Raw genomic sequence first — 17,490 nt, 5'->3', positions numbered from 1 at the left:
AAAACTTCTATCAATCCTTCCATTATAATTATTTTTACATTCAAATAATGATTCACTATAACCCAAATAATTATTATCATCTACAGAAGCATTAAAAACAACTGTCGAAAAATGATTTACTATTAGCTGTTTCCCCATCAAATCTTACAGATGTCTAGTTTATCCAAATTATTTGGTTTAAACCTCCTTTTTTAGAGGTTTAAACTTTTCCAGAGTTTAAACTCAATACAGAGTTTAAACTGATATTGCGCAAACGGAATTTTAGTTAAAACACAAAAAAAATCCAGATTTCGTTTAAGCTTTAGCTTAAACTTACACTGTGCAAACGGCCCTTACACTCTCACACCAAGAAAACAGTAATAATAGACAGTAGTCAACAGTATCGGCTTGAAATTTGGAACACAAACGACCTATGCCATGGGATGTCCTCTTATGCTATCTTTTCTCTACGGTATTACATTCAGCCACCAGTGGGTGGTGGGTCGCCAAGTGTCCGTGTGAATCGGGGAGGTATTTGTTCTTATTACGACCATTACACTTGGGTCGCCACATTTTGGTGTCCCGCCTGGTGTCTTACTGGAGTCCCAGCCCGCTTTACACTCTCTGGTGACCCACTGGTGGCTGAATGGAAGCACTACTCAACTGCTAATGATGGGGCAACAAGTGGTCACCCGTCCAACACTAGTACAAAGCGCTTAGTAATTCATTACATTTGATAAAAACATATGTGAAAGAGGAAGTATTAATAGTAGTATACATAGGGATTAAGGGAAGTGGCTGGCTCCGTGGTCACGCTGATGAGCTATCACTCAGTGTCAAAACCTAGTGGAGCGGCGAAGGTAGAGGGTAGCGGAGTGTTGAAAATAATGCACGTATCTGAATGTATCCGCTTTACTCAAACTTCGCCAATCCACTATGATACATTTGAATACATGTATCACTATTCAATACTCTCAGCTACCTTCGCTGCTCCTTCATGATGTGCATAGATATTAAAGTTAGAAGCCAAAATAACATAAATATATTATTCAGCAGACCAAGTGGTCACCCTTCCAACCGAACCACAGAGCACTTCAAATATGAATTACAGTTTAATCAGAGCACATTAATACTGAACAAGTCCTAAACCAAACACTTCAATGGAATTCATTCCATTACTTGGGACGAATTTTATTCAATATAAAATTATAAGACGCCCGAAATCATTTACAAACAGCCAAACGCATCATCATTCGTTTGGTAAAGTAAGAAAAGTTTGGTAAGGGCTGAAAGACATTAGCCATAGAGAAAATATAGCATATTAAGATATCTCATGGTATAGGGCGTTTATGTTCCAAATTTCATTATAACTCAGGCCGATAGACCCAGTAGTTATTTTCGTACAACAATGTGACTCTGGTAGTCCCTCATACTGTGCCGTTCTTACACTCTCACCCCAACAAAACAGTCAATAATCACTTGAAACTGTAAAATAATGTTAACTTTGAAAATTCTGTGATGAAGCATCACATAGCTTCACAAAAAAACCCAACTAGGATTGTCGGCTTAAGAGAAATTTGGAACATAAACGTCCTATACCATGGGATATCTTCTTATGCTATATTTTCTATACTACCTTGTAAAGTAGGCATACCGTAGCTTTGCCTCTGTGATTTTGAAACTGCATATAGGTAAGGTATGGCTCGCGTGGTGATATTCCTACTTTTAAAAAACATGCGCTCCAGAGTACCTATATCCCTAGGTGGAGGAAGCTCCCTACTGATTTGTTCGATATTTTTGAACGGGTAGTATCGTAGTCTAGTGGCTCTCTGCCGATACGCAAAGCTTTAAGACACGGACTGTAAAATGGATCATATCATAAGAAGATATATCATATCATAAGAAGATATCCGATGGTATAGGTCGCTCGTGTTCCAAATTACACTTGAACCCAAGCGACTACTGTCTATTATTACTGTTTTGTCAGAGTGCGAATGTAAGAACAGCACAGTATGAGGGACTACCAGCGTCACATAAAGAACTACCAGGTCTATCGGCTTGAGTTACCAGTGAAATTAAGACCATAAACGCCCTATACCATGGGATGTCTTCTTATGCTATCTTTTCTATTATTCTATCATTTCTCTTTGATAGAAATTTGTTTTTCTTGTTAGTAATGGTGTTGCTGTTGAGCTGATAAATGAAGGTAATGAATAGTGGTCGAGTAATGAATAGTAATGAATACTTGTCTGAACAGTCATGTTCGATAGACTTGTCCTGTATTTAGTGGCCGACCTAAGGAATAGCACCTTTATGCCGGCGCCACACTCTTGTCGAGTGCTTACAAATGACGACGAGTATAATAGTGTGGATGGCTGCTATGCGAATGCTCACCTGCACTTGCCTTCGCTTGCCTGCACTTGCCTCCGCTCCAATTTCTGTGGAGGCGAAACAAGCGAAGGCGAATGGTTCCCCACCACTGATCTTAATGGGGCACATGTCTTCTGGATGAATAGAATAGAAATATTTATTAGCCGATAAAATACTTGAAATAGTACAGTGGGTCATGTCACATAATATGGATTACAATAAGGAAACTTGGTAAGTTTTGTCTTCATAAGTGAAGCCTTTTCACTAATAGAAAAAAATTCAAGCATTTTCAAGTAGCCTAAATTGAAATTTGTGAGAGCTCATTTGATCTTCACAAATTCAATTTAGGCTACTTGAAAATGCTTGAATTTTTTTCTATTAGTGAAAAGGCTTCACTTATGAAGACAAAACTTACCAAGTTTCCTTATTGTAATCCATATTATGTGACATGACCCACTGTACTATTTCAAGTATTTTATCGGCTAATAAATATTTCTATTCTATTCATCCAGAAGACATGCGCCCCATTAAGATCAGTGGTGGGGAACCATTCGCCTTCGCTTGTTTCGCCTCCACAGAAATTGGAGCGGAGGCAAGTGCAGGCAAGCGAAGGCAAGTGCAGGTGAGCATTCGCATAGCAGCCATCCACACTATTATACTCGTCGTCATTTGTAAGCACTCGACAAGAGTGTGGCGCCGGCATAAAGGTGCTATTCCTTAGGTCGGCCACTAAATACAGGACAAGTCTATCGAACATGACTGTTCAGACAAGTATTCATTACTATTCATTACTCGACCACTATTCATTACCTTCATTTATCAGCTCAACAGCAACACCATTACTAACAAGAAAAACAAATTTCTATCAAAGAGAAATGATAGAATAATAGAGAAAAGATAGCATAAGAAGACATCCCATGGTATAGGGCGTTTATGGTCTTAATTTCACTGGTAACTCAAGCCGATAGACCTGGTAGTTCTTTATGTGACGCTGGTAGTCCCTCATACTGTGCTGTTCTTACATTCGCACTCTGACAAAACAGTAATAATAGACAGTAGTCGCTTGGGTTCAAGTGTAATTTGGAACACGAGCGACCTATACCATCGGATATCTTCTTATGATATGATATATCTTCTTATGATATGATCCATTTTACAGTCCGTGTCTTAAAGCTTTGCGTATCGGCAGAGAGCCACTAGACTACGATACTACCCGTTCAAAAATATCGAACAAATCAGTAGGGAGCTTCCTCCACCTAGGGATATAGGTACTCTGGAGCGCATGTTTTTTAAAAGTAGGAATATCACCACGCGAGCCATACCTTACCTATATGCAGTTTCAAAATCACAGAGGCAAAGCTACGGTATGCCTACTTTACAAGGTAGTATAGAAAATATAGCATAAGAAGATATCCCATGGTATAGGACGTTTATGTTCCAAATTTCTCTTAAGCCGACAATCCTAGTTGGGTTTTTTTGTGAAGCTATGTGATGCTTCATCACAGAATTTTCAAAGTTAACATTATTTTACAGTTTCAAGTGATTATTGAGTGTTTTTTTGTTATTCAATTTGGTTTGTAAACTGAAAATTGGACCTGTATTCAAGTGTATGGAACATAAGCTACTTTTTGGATTATTTATTGACCGAACGTAGTAAGATGTTTCAACTCGGATTTTCTTTTGTCTGTCTGTATGTAACGCGATCACGGCCAAACGCGTTAATAGAATTCGATGAGATTTGGCAGGAATATTCCTTTTTCAACTGCGCGTCGATGTAAACACAAGGTTTTGTGTATACTAAATTTTGCAATTCAAGAATAATATGAAAAGAAAAGGAATTCCTCCATACTCTGATATCACTATATATATTTGACTGAGCGAAGTGAGGTCTAAGATTCAAGTCGACGGTTTGACATTTCGATTTCTCTTAATGTTTATATGTAGCGCATTTACGGCGAAACGCGGTGATAGATTTTCATGAAATTTGACAGGTATGTTCCTTTTTTAATTGCGCGTCGACGTATATACAAGGTTTTTGGAAATTTTGCATTTCAAGGATAATATAAAAGGAAAAAGGAGCCTCCTTCATACGCCAATATTAGAGTAAAAATCAGACTATGGAATTATTCATCATAAATCAGCTGACAAGTGATTACTCAGATGTGTGGAGAAACCAGTCTATTGCTGTATTTCCATAAGGTCTATAGTTTCAATCAGGTACTTGTGGATGAGAAAACTGCGTGAGGTCTACTGTTCACAGAACTACTAGTCTACTTTGAAGATAGGATTAATCAGACTATGGAATTATTCATAATCAATCAGCTGACAAGTGGATTATTAATTGGATGCATTACACAGATGTCTGGCCATATCTATTTCTATAAGGTAGGGTTTCAATATTTTTTATGTTGCGTGCCCATCAGTATCAATATTCTCACATTTGAAAAACAAAATGTAATAGGTGATTGGAAATAAAATAAAAATGATTAAATGAACTAAATAATGCTAAAGAAATAATAATATGCTTGATTGAAAAAAAATAATTTTGAAATAGTTGAGAAATATTTTTATCAGATGAAAAGATTATCACGAAACTGGAAATTTGGATTACGGGACTATACAATATACAGTGCATGAAAAGTGGAAGAACAATTATTACTATAATCCAATCTCACCTTGTAATATCAAAATGTCTCCAAGCTAAGTTCGTAAAAATTCGGTTTCAAATACCTTAACTTATGATGAGCACAATCATTACAAATCTCATTCTACAACCGAGAAACTTCTAAATAAACCACATTCCACTATATTCTAGCACTGGATTGAGTATTTAATTGATAAATTCAACTAAAATGAGAACAAGTCACGATAACAGACCACAATGGAACATGCTCTTGAACCAAACTTATCAACTTTTCATTGTCCATAGTTACAACTTTATAAAACAGATCAACTTCAAAAAAATCTGGTGTGGCGCACTCACACAACTTTCCTTGCCGTTATGAAAATTGATCACTGACGCTAGTGTTCCCGCGCATCCCAAGTCTACTATTCAAATATTTGAGCCAGCTGGTGACAGGGCAATAACGCTGGAGACACACATGAGGTCTGCTATCTCTTCATAGTGAATGTTTTAATAGAATCAACAATAATTTGCAATTGAATAATCACATTTTCTCGAATTTGAAGCTTATTTTCAATTTTAGGTGAAAATGTTACTGAACATTAATTGTAGAGATTTTCATGCTCAATCTACTCCACTTCATTTTCTTTGTTTCAATTGTATCTGAAGCCTGATAATTGGGAATCTATCTGCATTGATGGGGCGGAGCTCCTGAAACTTTTACAGATATGGGACTTATGGCAGTTGATAGAGCTTATCGATGACTATTTTAGGTATGAATTTGATCAAAATCGTTGGAGCTGTTTCCAAGAAAATCACGAAAAACCCTGTTTTTGACAACATTTTCGCCCTTTTAGCCGCCATCTTGAATTGCATTTGATCGAAATTGTTCATGTCGGATCCTTATAGTGAAAGGACCTTAAGTTCCAAATTTCAAGTTATTCTGTTAATTGGGAGATGAGATATCGTGTACACAGACGCAAACACACACACACACACCACACACACACACACACACACACACACCACACACACACACCACCACACACACACACACACACACACATACAGACCAATACCCAAAAACCAGTTTTTTGGACTCAGGGGACCTTGAAACTTGAAACATGTAGAAATTTAGAAATTGGGGTACCTTAATTTTTTTCGGAAAGCAATACTTTCCTTACCTATGGTAATAGGACAAGGAAAGTAATACAAAAATAAACAAGACTGTGAAACAATTTTAGGTTAGGAATACTTTGTTGTCTCAGCTCGACTAGTTAGTTCGGCCGGATAGAACCGGAAAATCCCAATTCGGATCGAAAAATTGATCGGCCGTCCTGTTGCAATGGACGAGCATCTAATCTTTTCTTTGCTGGAGGATCGTTCGGACGAGTTCGGTAGTTTTCGGCAGATGCTTGTTCGGACAAAATCGGTTCCAGTGGACGGCCCACCTAATCATGACCTAATCATGACCTAATACTAAAGGTGTAGGAAGGTGAAAGGTATTGGGTACGTCTCTACAGTAGTAGGCCACAAGTAGTAACTACACTATTAAAAAAAAACGCAATTACAGAAATCACTTCAATTCAACGACAAAATCTGCTGAAAAATCTTTAAACCTGACGAAATAGCATCCAAACTAATAAATCTGGTAATATTAGCCGAAATAGCAATCGAAAAAGCAACCCAAGCCTTGCAACTCCCATCACACCACTTAGGTCAAGTTAACTCCAACTACTTCCCTATTTATTTTTACAATTGAAAGAATTTTGACAAATTTAACCAAAAATAGTGGTTTAAAACCCATAAAAAATCCATAACTGAGCTGTCAAGCGAATATAAATTATTAATATATTGCGATTGACAATAATTCACATTACACATCATCACTATCTTCATCATCAACAAGCTTAACTGACTTGAAATTTGAAATTGCAAATATAGCTACCTCCATGGTGTTATGATTAAAAATAAAAATAATTATCATAATATAAAACAACACAGTATATAAGATTCAAACAGGAGCTAACATACAAAATTTATAGAAAAATACCTCCTCGAGCTCAAATAATCTATCAATTTCTTGAAAATATCAATTTCATACAAAATATTGTGACAAGGAACAAATGTGATAATTTTTCCACAAAAATTATTCCAGTGAATTCCATAAGAACGGTGGCCCGTCTTAACTAAGTTACACATTTTGAAACCGCCCATCTCTCTTCTTCACAACTAAATAATATATGAATGAAAACAAAGGACAATGAGCTCTGATCAACATGTAAATTTACATCTACCTTGAATTACGACCATGGGACGAGAACCCTATTTGATATGATCGACTCAAAATTACACTATTCTATATCTTTCATATAGATAACTCTCTGTAAGGCCGGGCCATTGGAAAACAGACTTTTGTGTATGATGAATTTTGTGTACATACTTATGACTACACACATACATGTATTTTTTATTTCATGATTTTTCTTTACTTTTTGATGTTTGAAATGTTGCATAAAGATTCTCAATCAACCAAGAATGGTTATAGGTATATTTAAATTCTTCAAGATTTCAGTAGAACCCATGCAGAGCACGGATTATCTGCCAAAGGTAACATAAAATTTAATATAAATAGGTGACAACTTTGTTTGCCAAGTCTAATAACTGAATTATAGAGAATCTAATGATAGAGATAGAATAAATCCGATTGATTTGATTGAATTTATTCTATGTTGAAATGGCAAAATATTAAAAATTTAGGTTATCTTAGACGAAACTTAAATTATTTCTATCACTTACGGTGCTTCAATAATTAGCTGCCAAAATGATGGTAGGTTTAGTTCCAAATTTTGTAATTAATATGTCAATTAATAATTAACAAGTTTATTATTGATTGAAATATTAATATATCACAAGAAAATCAACTCAGCAACCTTACAAGTAGTAACTGGAACTGACAACGGAAAACTCAATGAACTGAAGAACGAAGAAATCTAGAAAGTTAGTTTGAAGATCCAGGCAGCAGAGTGTCTACTTTCAATACTGATCACATGTAGCAGCACTAGTCGAGGCCAAAACGACTTTCTCTCTCGAGGAAATTAGATTGAGAAATCGGGTCGCCTGAATTGGGAATATCTGGAACTCAAAATATCTTGCAGCTGGCCGGAATTGGAAATATATGGAACTCCGAGTATGTTGACAGGCGGAACTCCGAATATCGTGCAGGCCGGCGGAACTCAAAATATCTTGTCAGCTGGTGGAATTGAAAGTATGTGGAATTGGAATATATCGAACTCACAGTATCGATCGTTTTAGCGAGACTGTGTAAATGTGTGATGAAACAAATTTATCGCAAAACAAATATGAATGGTTCTATAGTGAGGTCCACGTTATAATGACTATTAGATCAACTTTGGTTTTGCTATCCTTGTCTATCATTCGACAAAGCCGGTGGTATTATCCTTTTCTAGGTCCACAACGATGCCAATTATGTTTATGACAGTGTAGAAATATAATTAATTAATGCAGAGAATCGGCATCGCTATTCTTCTATCTTCATCCACTGCCATTATAACGTGGACCTCACTATATATAGTTAACCTAGAATAAATTCATCAACACATCAACAGTCGTCAGTCTTGTTTGAAACAGATAACAGAGTTTCGAAAATTTGCATAATATGTACATGACTATTATTTTATAAACCACTATAATTTTAATTCGTGTTTTTACTGTTGGTTATGGTATTAGTTATAAAATGAAGTAGCAATAATGTAGCATACCTAATAAAAAAATCTTTATTATAACAAGAAAGAAACTGACTTATATGTTGGTAAGTATTTCATTATTTAGGATTTGAATTTTCCTATTGAAATATTATGTTGCTATTTATCCATGATAACAATTAATGTTTATTTTTCAAGGTTGTTGGTCATTAACTTAGTTACATAGGTACAGTATTTCCTAATACATTTAAAGTTAAACAATAAGCAAGTTTCACTGTGAATCAATGAGATTGGTTGATCAACATTGTTTCATTGTTTATCACTTTATTTTATAATCATGGGTATCACATAAAGTAATACAATAAGAAAGACAACTTTATATTTTCAATGTTTTTAATTAAAAACATCAACTTAAAACTAGAGTAGCATACCATATTTTATTGATTTAACTTATTTTGGCTATTTAGTTTTATTTTGATGATAATTCACTTAGCCTATATTTATTTAATTTTTGCTAGGCCTAATTGGGAACTATTTTTCTGATAACAATAGCATTAGGCTACTACTGCCTATATCGTACCTATATTTTGAGTTTTCTGTGGAGAACGAATGGCTCAAGTTAATGAAGCTAATGAAATATCAAAAACCTACCAAGTAAGTTTTCTTTTAATATCAACCTATTAAAACTAGATTTAAGTTACTTAAGTTTTGTGAAATGGTTTATTTACTTCTTTATGATTTAACTTCTTCAGTCCTTGCCAGTAATGCCAGGTCTTCGGGAACATTAAAAACTAGAAACTTTATAAAAGCTATAAAATATAAGTTGATGTGTTCCAATAATCTAATGAAATTAATTAACATTTGCAATAAGTAAAGGTAGGTAGGCAACTGAGGCACCCATACTTGATTTGCTATGTTTTCATATAGAAAATAAAGTTTTCCTGTACGGTAACTGTTTTCCTATTATCACAGATAGCTTAGCCCCTTATCCTGTCTCGCTTTCTGTGTTTTATTGGGTGCACTACAAGCTTTTTTGTGAATCTATAGCAATGATTCTTTTATTTGATATTTTTCCTATTAACTTATCATTAAGTTAATACAATAATAAAAAAGAACTCTACATAACCTCATTTATTACAACTCTACTTATATTGTATCATTTTTTATCACCTAGGCTTAAGATACTTCTAGAAAGTTGCCTTTGTAAAATACCAGGGTGACTCGTCGACCGGGGTGACTTTGACCCACGTCGCGGAAAAAGATTCAAATCATTTATCTCCGATATCCATTATCCGAAATCGATGTTTAACATTTATATCCATAGCCTTAATCATTATCTAGGTTTTACAATCAATACCTTGTCGAATCTCGGTATATTACTTGAATTATCAACATAAAATCTAGCTTCTTGCTTCATCTTGTGATTTTGTTGTCTGAAAACTTCGTAGCCTATTAGAAAACTCATTTCTAAAAGACTTATAATATTGGCAAGTAGCCTAAATTTATTTTTGTTTTTAATTGTTATACATAGTGATCATTTAGAAAGTCATTTTAGGTTAAAATTATGGTGACTTTGTCCCAGTATAAAAATTGTGGTTTCCATTTACCATTTTTTGGTTTCTCGCATAAAACTCAAAATATGTATCTTAAGGACTTACCATACTATCATATATAACAAATTAAAGCTTACATGATCTCCTACAATATTCATTCTACAACTTTTTTTTATCTCCTCTAGTTTTCGAGATATCCGCTCTTGAAGGTGTGACATTAAAAAAAAACACATTTGCCACCAATTTTTTTCTATTTTTGCTTTTATAACTTTTTAAAAATCCATGTTGATTATGAGCTTATAGAGCATTAAATTCTCCTCAATTTGATGTATAAATTCACACTTTTACAAATTTCTCAACACCTTTTGCAGCAGCTTTAGTGTTGAGTGTGAAATATCAATTTTTGCAACAATAGACCAATTGACAAAGGAATTTGGAGGGAATGTTTTAAACAACATTTTTGACTTATCAGCTATGTTGAAACTAGTTAGGAGGAGAACATATCAAAAGTCCCCATTTTATGATGCATTTTGGAGAGCTATGACCCATGAAAGAGCAAAACATTGGATAAAAACCTGCTATTTTAAGAATTAACACCTTCAAGAGCGAATATCTGGGGAACTGTTGGGAATATCACAAAATTTCACTAAACAAAAAGTGTAGAGAATGTATCAAGCTTCATTTTTGAATAGTTAGTTATGTCGGTGAATGCATTGTTTTCAAGATATGAGCGTGGAAGCAAAACGCTGAAAAATGCAACTTTTAAACCTTTTTTAGGTGGTTTGGTTTGAATCATCATGACTGGCTTTCTGAACCTATGCGACGCCAATAAGGAATGGCTTACTACTGTATGGTCGACTGGATCTGTACTTCCTGTATTTACTGATCCGGAGACCACTGAATAGTATCGTGTTGCACAGAGGTTAAGAGTGTGTTGCAAGCATCTGTATGCTTTAACCAGTCGTCTGAAACAACCATAATCTTTTAGGGGTGTAAATGGAGATCGAAGTGTAAAATTCGCCTTGCTTTTCTGGACGATATTCCAAGTGGAGCTGGATGTTTCCGCACAGAGCGCGATAGGGATTGTTCAATGGACGCCCTCACTGCCGCGATATTTTCAGGTACCCCACCTTTTTAGGTTGCCCAGCTTGTTTTCTAGGAAGTGCAGATCCTTTCGACCAGATCAGGAACTGTCATGAAGATTCAAACCAAACCGCCTACAAAAAGCATCTGCGTCGCTACCACATTGTCATTGTTTTTAAAGAACGTTCCAACAATAAAGCCTCGATGCTGACCTTAACACTGCATGATGAACATGAATACTTTAAATGACATAGTTTCCACCATATAACACCACCACTCTTATTCCACTATTCACCTGCGCACTCTTCACTGATTTGAAAGTAGGGAGTCCATTCTGACCAAACTTTTAGGCTTATCAAAACAGGGAATATGTCGGCCATGATAGCTAAGACAAGTAAGGCTGCACTCTTTAGTCAGCTAGTGCTCTATACGATACGTGCAAAATGGATGCAACCCTTAGAAATAAAATCAATATAAATTTCATGTGGATTGAGAGTAGATAAATCTCTAGTATGATGCATTCAATCTTTTTAATTATTACTTCTTCTACTTAACTCGTTCTTCTACTAATACGTTTTTCTTTTTAGAAATAAAAATGCCATTTATGTCTGCCTGTCACCACATAGAAAGCTTCCGAAAGACACAACTCCTTGGTAAGTAGTTCCTCACTTTACTTGATTATTGGTTTATAGAGTGTCCCAAAAAGGATGTTAAGTTTTTAGAATTACTGTGAAGGTAGTGATTTCAATGTTTTAATGTTTCTACACATCCAAGTCTCTATTGCTCAATTTAGATTGTCCTATTGTCCAAATTAGTCTCACGTTTATTTGTCCAATTGAGGATACATCATAACTAAGAGAGATAAGGTGAAGAGTTCTGACTGAGGCCTATAGCTGAATTATGCCACCTGTACTGCATCAGAATAAGTGCTTGACTTTCAATTCAGTGGTTTTATTCAGCTTAAGATTCTACTGCACACCCACCTAACAAGCTGAAAAATAAGCATATTGCTTACACTCATACCTCAAGAATGGATTGAACTATTTCCTTGAAAGTTTGTAGGACTCAACTATATGCTTTTACAGAGAGCATACGCTTTTCATAATTTCATTATTTCTTCAAGTTTTTCTTATTTTAGCTATTTAAACATGAATTTGCTATTTTGGAAAAGAAGCATCGAGAAACGAATTTGAAAATACAGTGACCTTTAGAATAACAACACAAATCTAAATCCGTTTGAATTTTGTTCAAATTCCTAATAGTTTTGCAATAAACTGAGTCGTTAAATTGCAAATTTGAACCAAAAATGAACCGTTACATTGCCAACCTAGTTCGAGGGTTATTCTCCAGAGAGCTCTACTGTTGAAACGTAACCCCCACCACCTACTACTTACATACTAAGACTGCCCAGCAGTGTATCAATGAATGAATTGAATGAATGACCACAAGAAAGAGTGGGAATGGGAGGGGAATAGATGAGAAGTCTGTTACACTCTCTCTGTCTCTCAATTCCAGCTAGCTTTTGCCATATCCATGCCATGTGTGACTTATTAGTTCGTTGAAACGTGACAGTGACAGTTCATCCAGTCATTTGTGATAAGTTACTATGGGTTTTCATTTATAGAAACGTTTTGCCTTGTTTATTCTAGACAATCCTTGTTAGTGAATAATACTTTTTCTATTCTATTCCTATTGACTTCGAATTACGTGAAATGTTATAAAAATGTTGAAGTGCATGCGACCAAATTATTTATCATAAAAAATGGACGAAACGCCGAAGCCTCATCAAAGTCGCCGACGCTTTAGACACAAAAGTGGACGCAGATTGAAACTTAGCGCGAAACCGCTTAAACGAAGAGGAACAGCGTTAATTCAATACTGGGCTTCCAAAAGGTAAGCTAATATTTGATACACATCCATAATTTCCTTCATCAAGAACCATAACAATCAATATATCTCCATTTGTAATTTGAGTAATAAAGCTTCAATTCTCAATCGAATATACAATTATACATGTCAACGTTTTTAGAAATATTGAACAGTTTCACGATTCTATGCTATGAAAGCTCAGGGAACTTGGAAAACACCCATTCAAAAAATGTCAATTGTCAATTACGAATAGTGTAATCGGCAGACCTATCTTACACTAATTTTACTGCATTTTCCATAATATATTTTCACTATTTTTTGAATGGGAAATTCGTCATTGCCACCTATGAATAGTCCTATTGATCTTGTTTTTTTTTGTAATTCCAGGGGCAGAGGCAGAAGTGAAGCTCAGACCGAAGAGTATAATGACTCCGAAAATTCTACGATAAATACGTAAGTTACCAAATTATTTTTCTGATGTAGATATTCTGTTTCACGTATTTGTTATCAATGTCCAACTATCATAGATTGAAGAAAGCTCGGGTGTATTCAGGATTTACAAATAATATTAAATGTTTTAAAAATAGATTCTTTTTTGCAAATCATAACTGTTATGTTCAATGGACTTTGGTGGTACAGTTTTCTTAGATCCACTATTATTGAATAATTATATGTTTTCATTTCCATTCCGGAACACAGTACTTTCAAGTATGGAATACTGTAATAAGCATTTATGACCGTGAATAACAGTGTCTTTATCTTCTTATTTCCAGGGCCTCTGACGCAGATTTCGTCGCTGAAGAAAGCAATGTCTGTGACACTTGTCCAGAAAACAAAGACGTTTACGACACTCATACAGAAATAATGTAAGTAGAAATCACTGTATTTTTTATTTGAGATTTGTTAGAAAAATATAATTTCTATTTTCCAGTAAAACTGTAAAAGTTTCAGGGATTTCTTTCTAAATATTTTTTGAAATGAAAAATAAGAAGATTTCCTTTAATAAAAAAAATCAAGTTCGCAAAAACACGCATAAGAGAAAGTGATAGGTCATCAGAAATAAATCATTGGATAGGTCATCATTGGAAAATAAATCCTCACAATGATAAATTGATAGAAAGCAACTACTTCCAATCTGGTGTGGCATAAACGTTATTTTTTATTGAATGAAGGGTGAATTCCTGCAATAGATATTCCATTCTAGAGCTTGTTAGACGACCTATATGTTTTATTCACCAATAATTTATTGACAATTTGTTTTTTCTTGTTTTTCAGTGCAGAAGAAAGAAAAAGAACAGAAAGCAGCATCACCAAATTAGAAGGTAGACGAATAGTGGACATCAATTCGTTTATTGTGCAAATTCAACAAATCGATGACTACTTACCATTTCATTGCGGTTTTAAAGATATGGTAGTAGTGAAAGAACGAAATGTAGTTCGCGAACTATTGTATGGGGGCGGTAAAAATTGTTCAGCAATGGAGTATGGGAGGATGAACGAGGAGGCTGCTCTAAAAAAAGTTAGTGAGATAGCTGGACAAAAAATTTTGAAATGTGGGCTATTCATTGATGCCGATTTTCCATTTCTGGCAGCATCGCCGGATGGATTATTAGAAGATGGGCATGGTATTGTGGAGGTCAAATGCCCTCAGACAATAAAGGACCTACTCCCAAGGGAAGCAGCAAAGTTGAAAATATTGAAATTTTGCAAAATTGAAGATACAAATATCGAATTGAACACAAACCATAACTACTACTATCAAATACAGGGACAACTCCACATTACGAAATGTCAGTACTGCTTATTTTGTATATGGTCGCCAAAGGGGACAGAAGTTGTTACTGTATACAAAGATGAGCAGTTCTGGAGTTCGAAGATTCTTGAACAAGTGAAAAAATTTTATATGGACTGTGTATTGCCGGAACTTGTTGATCCTCGACACACGCGTTCAATGCCAATTCAAAATCCAGATTGGATTATTGAGGCGCAAGAAGCACGTAAGAAGAAATAATGATGACACAAACATAACTGGAAAATAAAAACAAATATTGTCACATACCACTTATTTATTATTAAAACTTACATTAAAGTATTATTAAAGTAATACTTTATTAAAGTAAACTTACATTAAAGTAATGTACCTAGGTTTCATAATGGCCTAGGCTTACATTACTTTAATGTAAGTTTTAATAATAAATAAGTGGTATGTGCCAATATTTGTTTTTATTTTCCATTATGGAGAAATACCACAACATCTCCTCAAACACAATCAATTATACAAACATAACTATTCTTCCTTTTCTCCTTTTATAGTAGTAGTTATGGTTTGTGTTCAATTCTATATTTGTGTCTTCAATTTTGCAAAATTTCAATATTTTCATTTTTAACAAAGTCATTTTTCATTGTTCATTGCACCGGTAAGGGCATTTGTGCAGAGAGAAAAAGAGAAAGAAACGAGTGAGAGCGAGGAGGAGAATGAGAAGATTTAGAACGGAAAGAGTGAGGAGAAGTGGATGGAAAAGAGGGAGAAGAAGAATAAGGGGAAAAGAAGGAGGAAAAGGTGAAGGAGGAATGAGAAAAAGATTAAAAAGAAGGAGGAGAAGGTGAAGAAGGAGGAATAGGAGAAGAAAGAGGAGAAGGTGAAGAAGGAGAACAAGAAGAAGTAAGGCTTATTATTTCTCAAAATTCACGTAATATTGTTTGAAGACCATCAAAATATTTTATCGTCTTATCTGTCTCAACTTCCGCTGAAATATATATTTAAAATACATAGAAATATATTTTCAATTACTTCTTTTATATTATTTTTTTATTATTAATAATACTTTTTTAGATTAATTTTTCCATTTTAAAACAAGTAATGAGTTTGTACTTCTCGCACACATTTTGTGTTTGAGAAAACTCACAAAGAAAAGTTTTCTTCTGATATTGATAAATTTGAAGTTGTAGGGTATAATAGTAGCTTCAGTTTCTAGTGTAATAGTAGTTCTAGTAACAGTATAGTGTATATTTATGTGATATTGAATTCCTGGGCTGACTACCTTTAGGATATAATTCAATTATCTTCTGACTTATTGTAGTTTATCAATGTATATATAGAAATATATTTTCAATTACTTCTTTTATATTATTTTTTTATTATTAATAATACTTTTTTAGATTAATTTTTCCATTTTAAAACAAGTAATGAGTTTGTACTTCTCGCACACATTTTGTGTTTGAGAACACTCACGGAGAAAAGTTTTCTTCTGATATTGATAAATTTGAAGTTGTAGGGTATAATAGTAGCTTCAGTTTCTAGTGTAATAGTAGTTCTAGTAACAGTATAGTGTATTTCATTTTATTTGTATATTTATTTATTATTGATTTATTGTTAATGCAAGTTTGATTTATTGTAAACTGTAGCCTATGTATATTGCTATAATGCTAAAAATTCGATTTAGATTTGACTTGAATTGTACAATTGATTGTAGATTACAAAACTAATAATTTTTTCAATGTATTATTTTACGGAAATAAATTTTATTTGAATTTGAATTTGTTTTTTTTTTCAATTCAGAACCTGACAAGAACTTAGCTTATTTTTAAATTTACAAATGCCTGTTATGAAAGATTTTTCGTTACTCGCTCATTTACAAGGCCAAGAGTCATCAATATAAATAATTATTTTTGTATAACAGATTTATACATACTGTATAACAGTTATAGGCCTACTGATATAATAGAGAATCTAGCAATGATTTTGTTCAAATTGGTGTGAAATAGGTTGGAATGTTGCATTTCAAGATACGAGCAGCACTCATGAGAATAGCTTTGTCCCTTTTCTAGCATTCAATAACGTAGTAGCCAAATATACTTTGTCGTGTCTTGGTTGGAACGTGACTCATTGTTCCAGAACCAGAAATCATGAATGGAGACAGAGGTTTTTGTCATTTCTTTCTCCCTCCTTTTTGTTGCTCACTTGTAGCAATGGTCAATTGGTGGGGGAGACACTTCTAGACTTCCAATATGTCTTTACTCCTCCAAACGAACTTTCTCCAGCGCTGAATCTGTCATAGTGGGAAGTGGCGGAACTAAAATACGAAATTTCAGAGGTGTACAGTAGAATCTTAACGAGCGTAACGATCTAATCTAATCGAGGCTAGAGCCTCAAATCGTCCGTTTGTACAGTCAACGATTCACTTACATTTAATTAGTTACATCTATCAAATTCAATGTCCAACACATATTCATTGAATTATTGACCGAGCGAAGTGAGGTCTAAAATTTAAGTCGACGGTTTGGAATT

At 34.4% G+C, this 17,490-nt stretch overlaps 2 protein-coding genes across 6 annotated transcripts in view; one reads left to right on the top strand and one right to left on the bottom strand.

Moving 5' to 3' along the window:
* Window positions 1-17,490, top strand: part of LOC111064406 (septin-4) — a 102,177-nt gene that overhangs the window by 26,827 nt on the left and 57,860 nt on the right. The gene's annotated exons all lie outside the window — the stretch shown is intronic.
* Window positions 1-17,490, bottom strand: part of LOC120353363 — a 39,862-nt gene that overhangs the window by 19,612 nt on the left and 2,760 nt on the right. Inside the window, exon 1 of one of the 4 annotated variants that reach the window (XM_039436779.1) lies at window positions 7,772-7,931. The exons of the other annotated variants lie outside the window; for them this stretch is intronic. The gene's annotated coding sequence lies outside the window, so the exon portion shown is untranslated. Of the gene's footprint in view, window positions 1-7,771; window positions 7,932-17,490 lie in introns of those variants that run through there. 4 annotated transcript variants of the gene reach the window in all.

The sequence above is a fragment of the Nilaparvata lugens genome, chromosome 10, assembly GCF_014356525.2.
Source record: "Nilaparvata lugens isolate BPH chromosome 10, ASM1435652v1, whole genome shotgun sequence".
In the NCBI taxonomy this organism is placed as follows: Eukaryota; Metazoa; Arthropoda; class Insecta; order Hemiptera; family Delphacidae; genus Nilaparvata; species Nilaparvata lugens.
The sequence above is the reverse complement of the archived record's forward strand: the minus strand, read 5'-3'. Positions and strand labels throughout refer to the sequence as shown.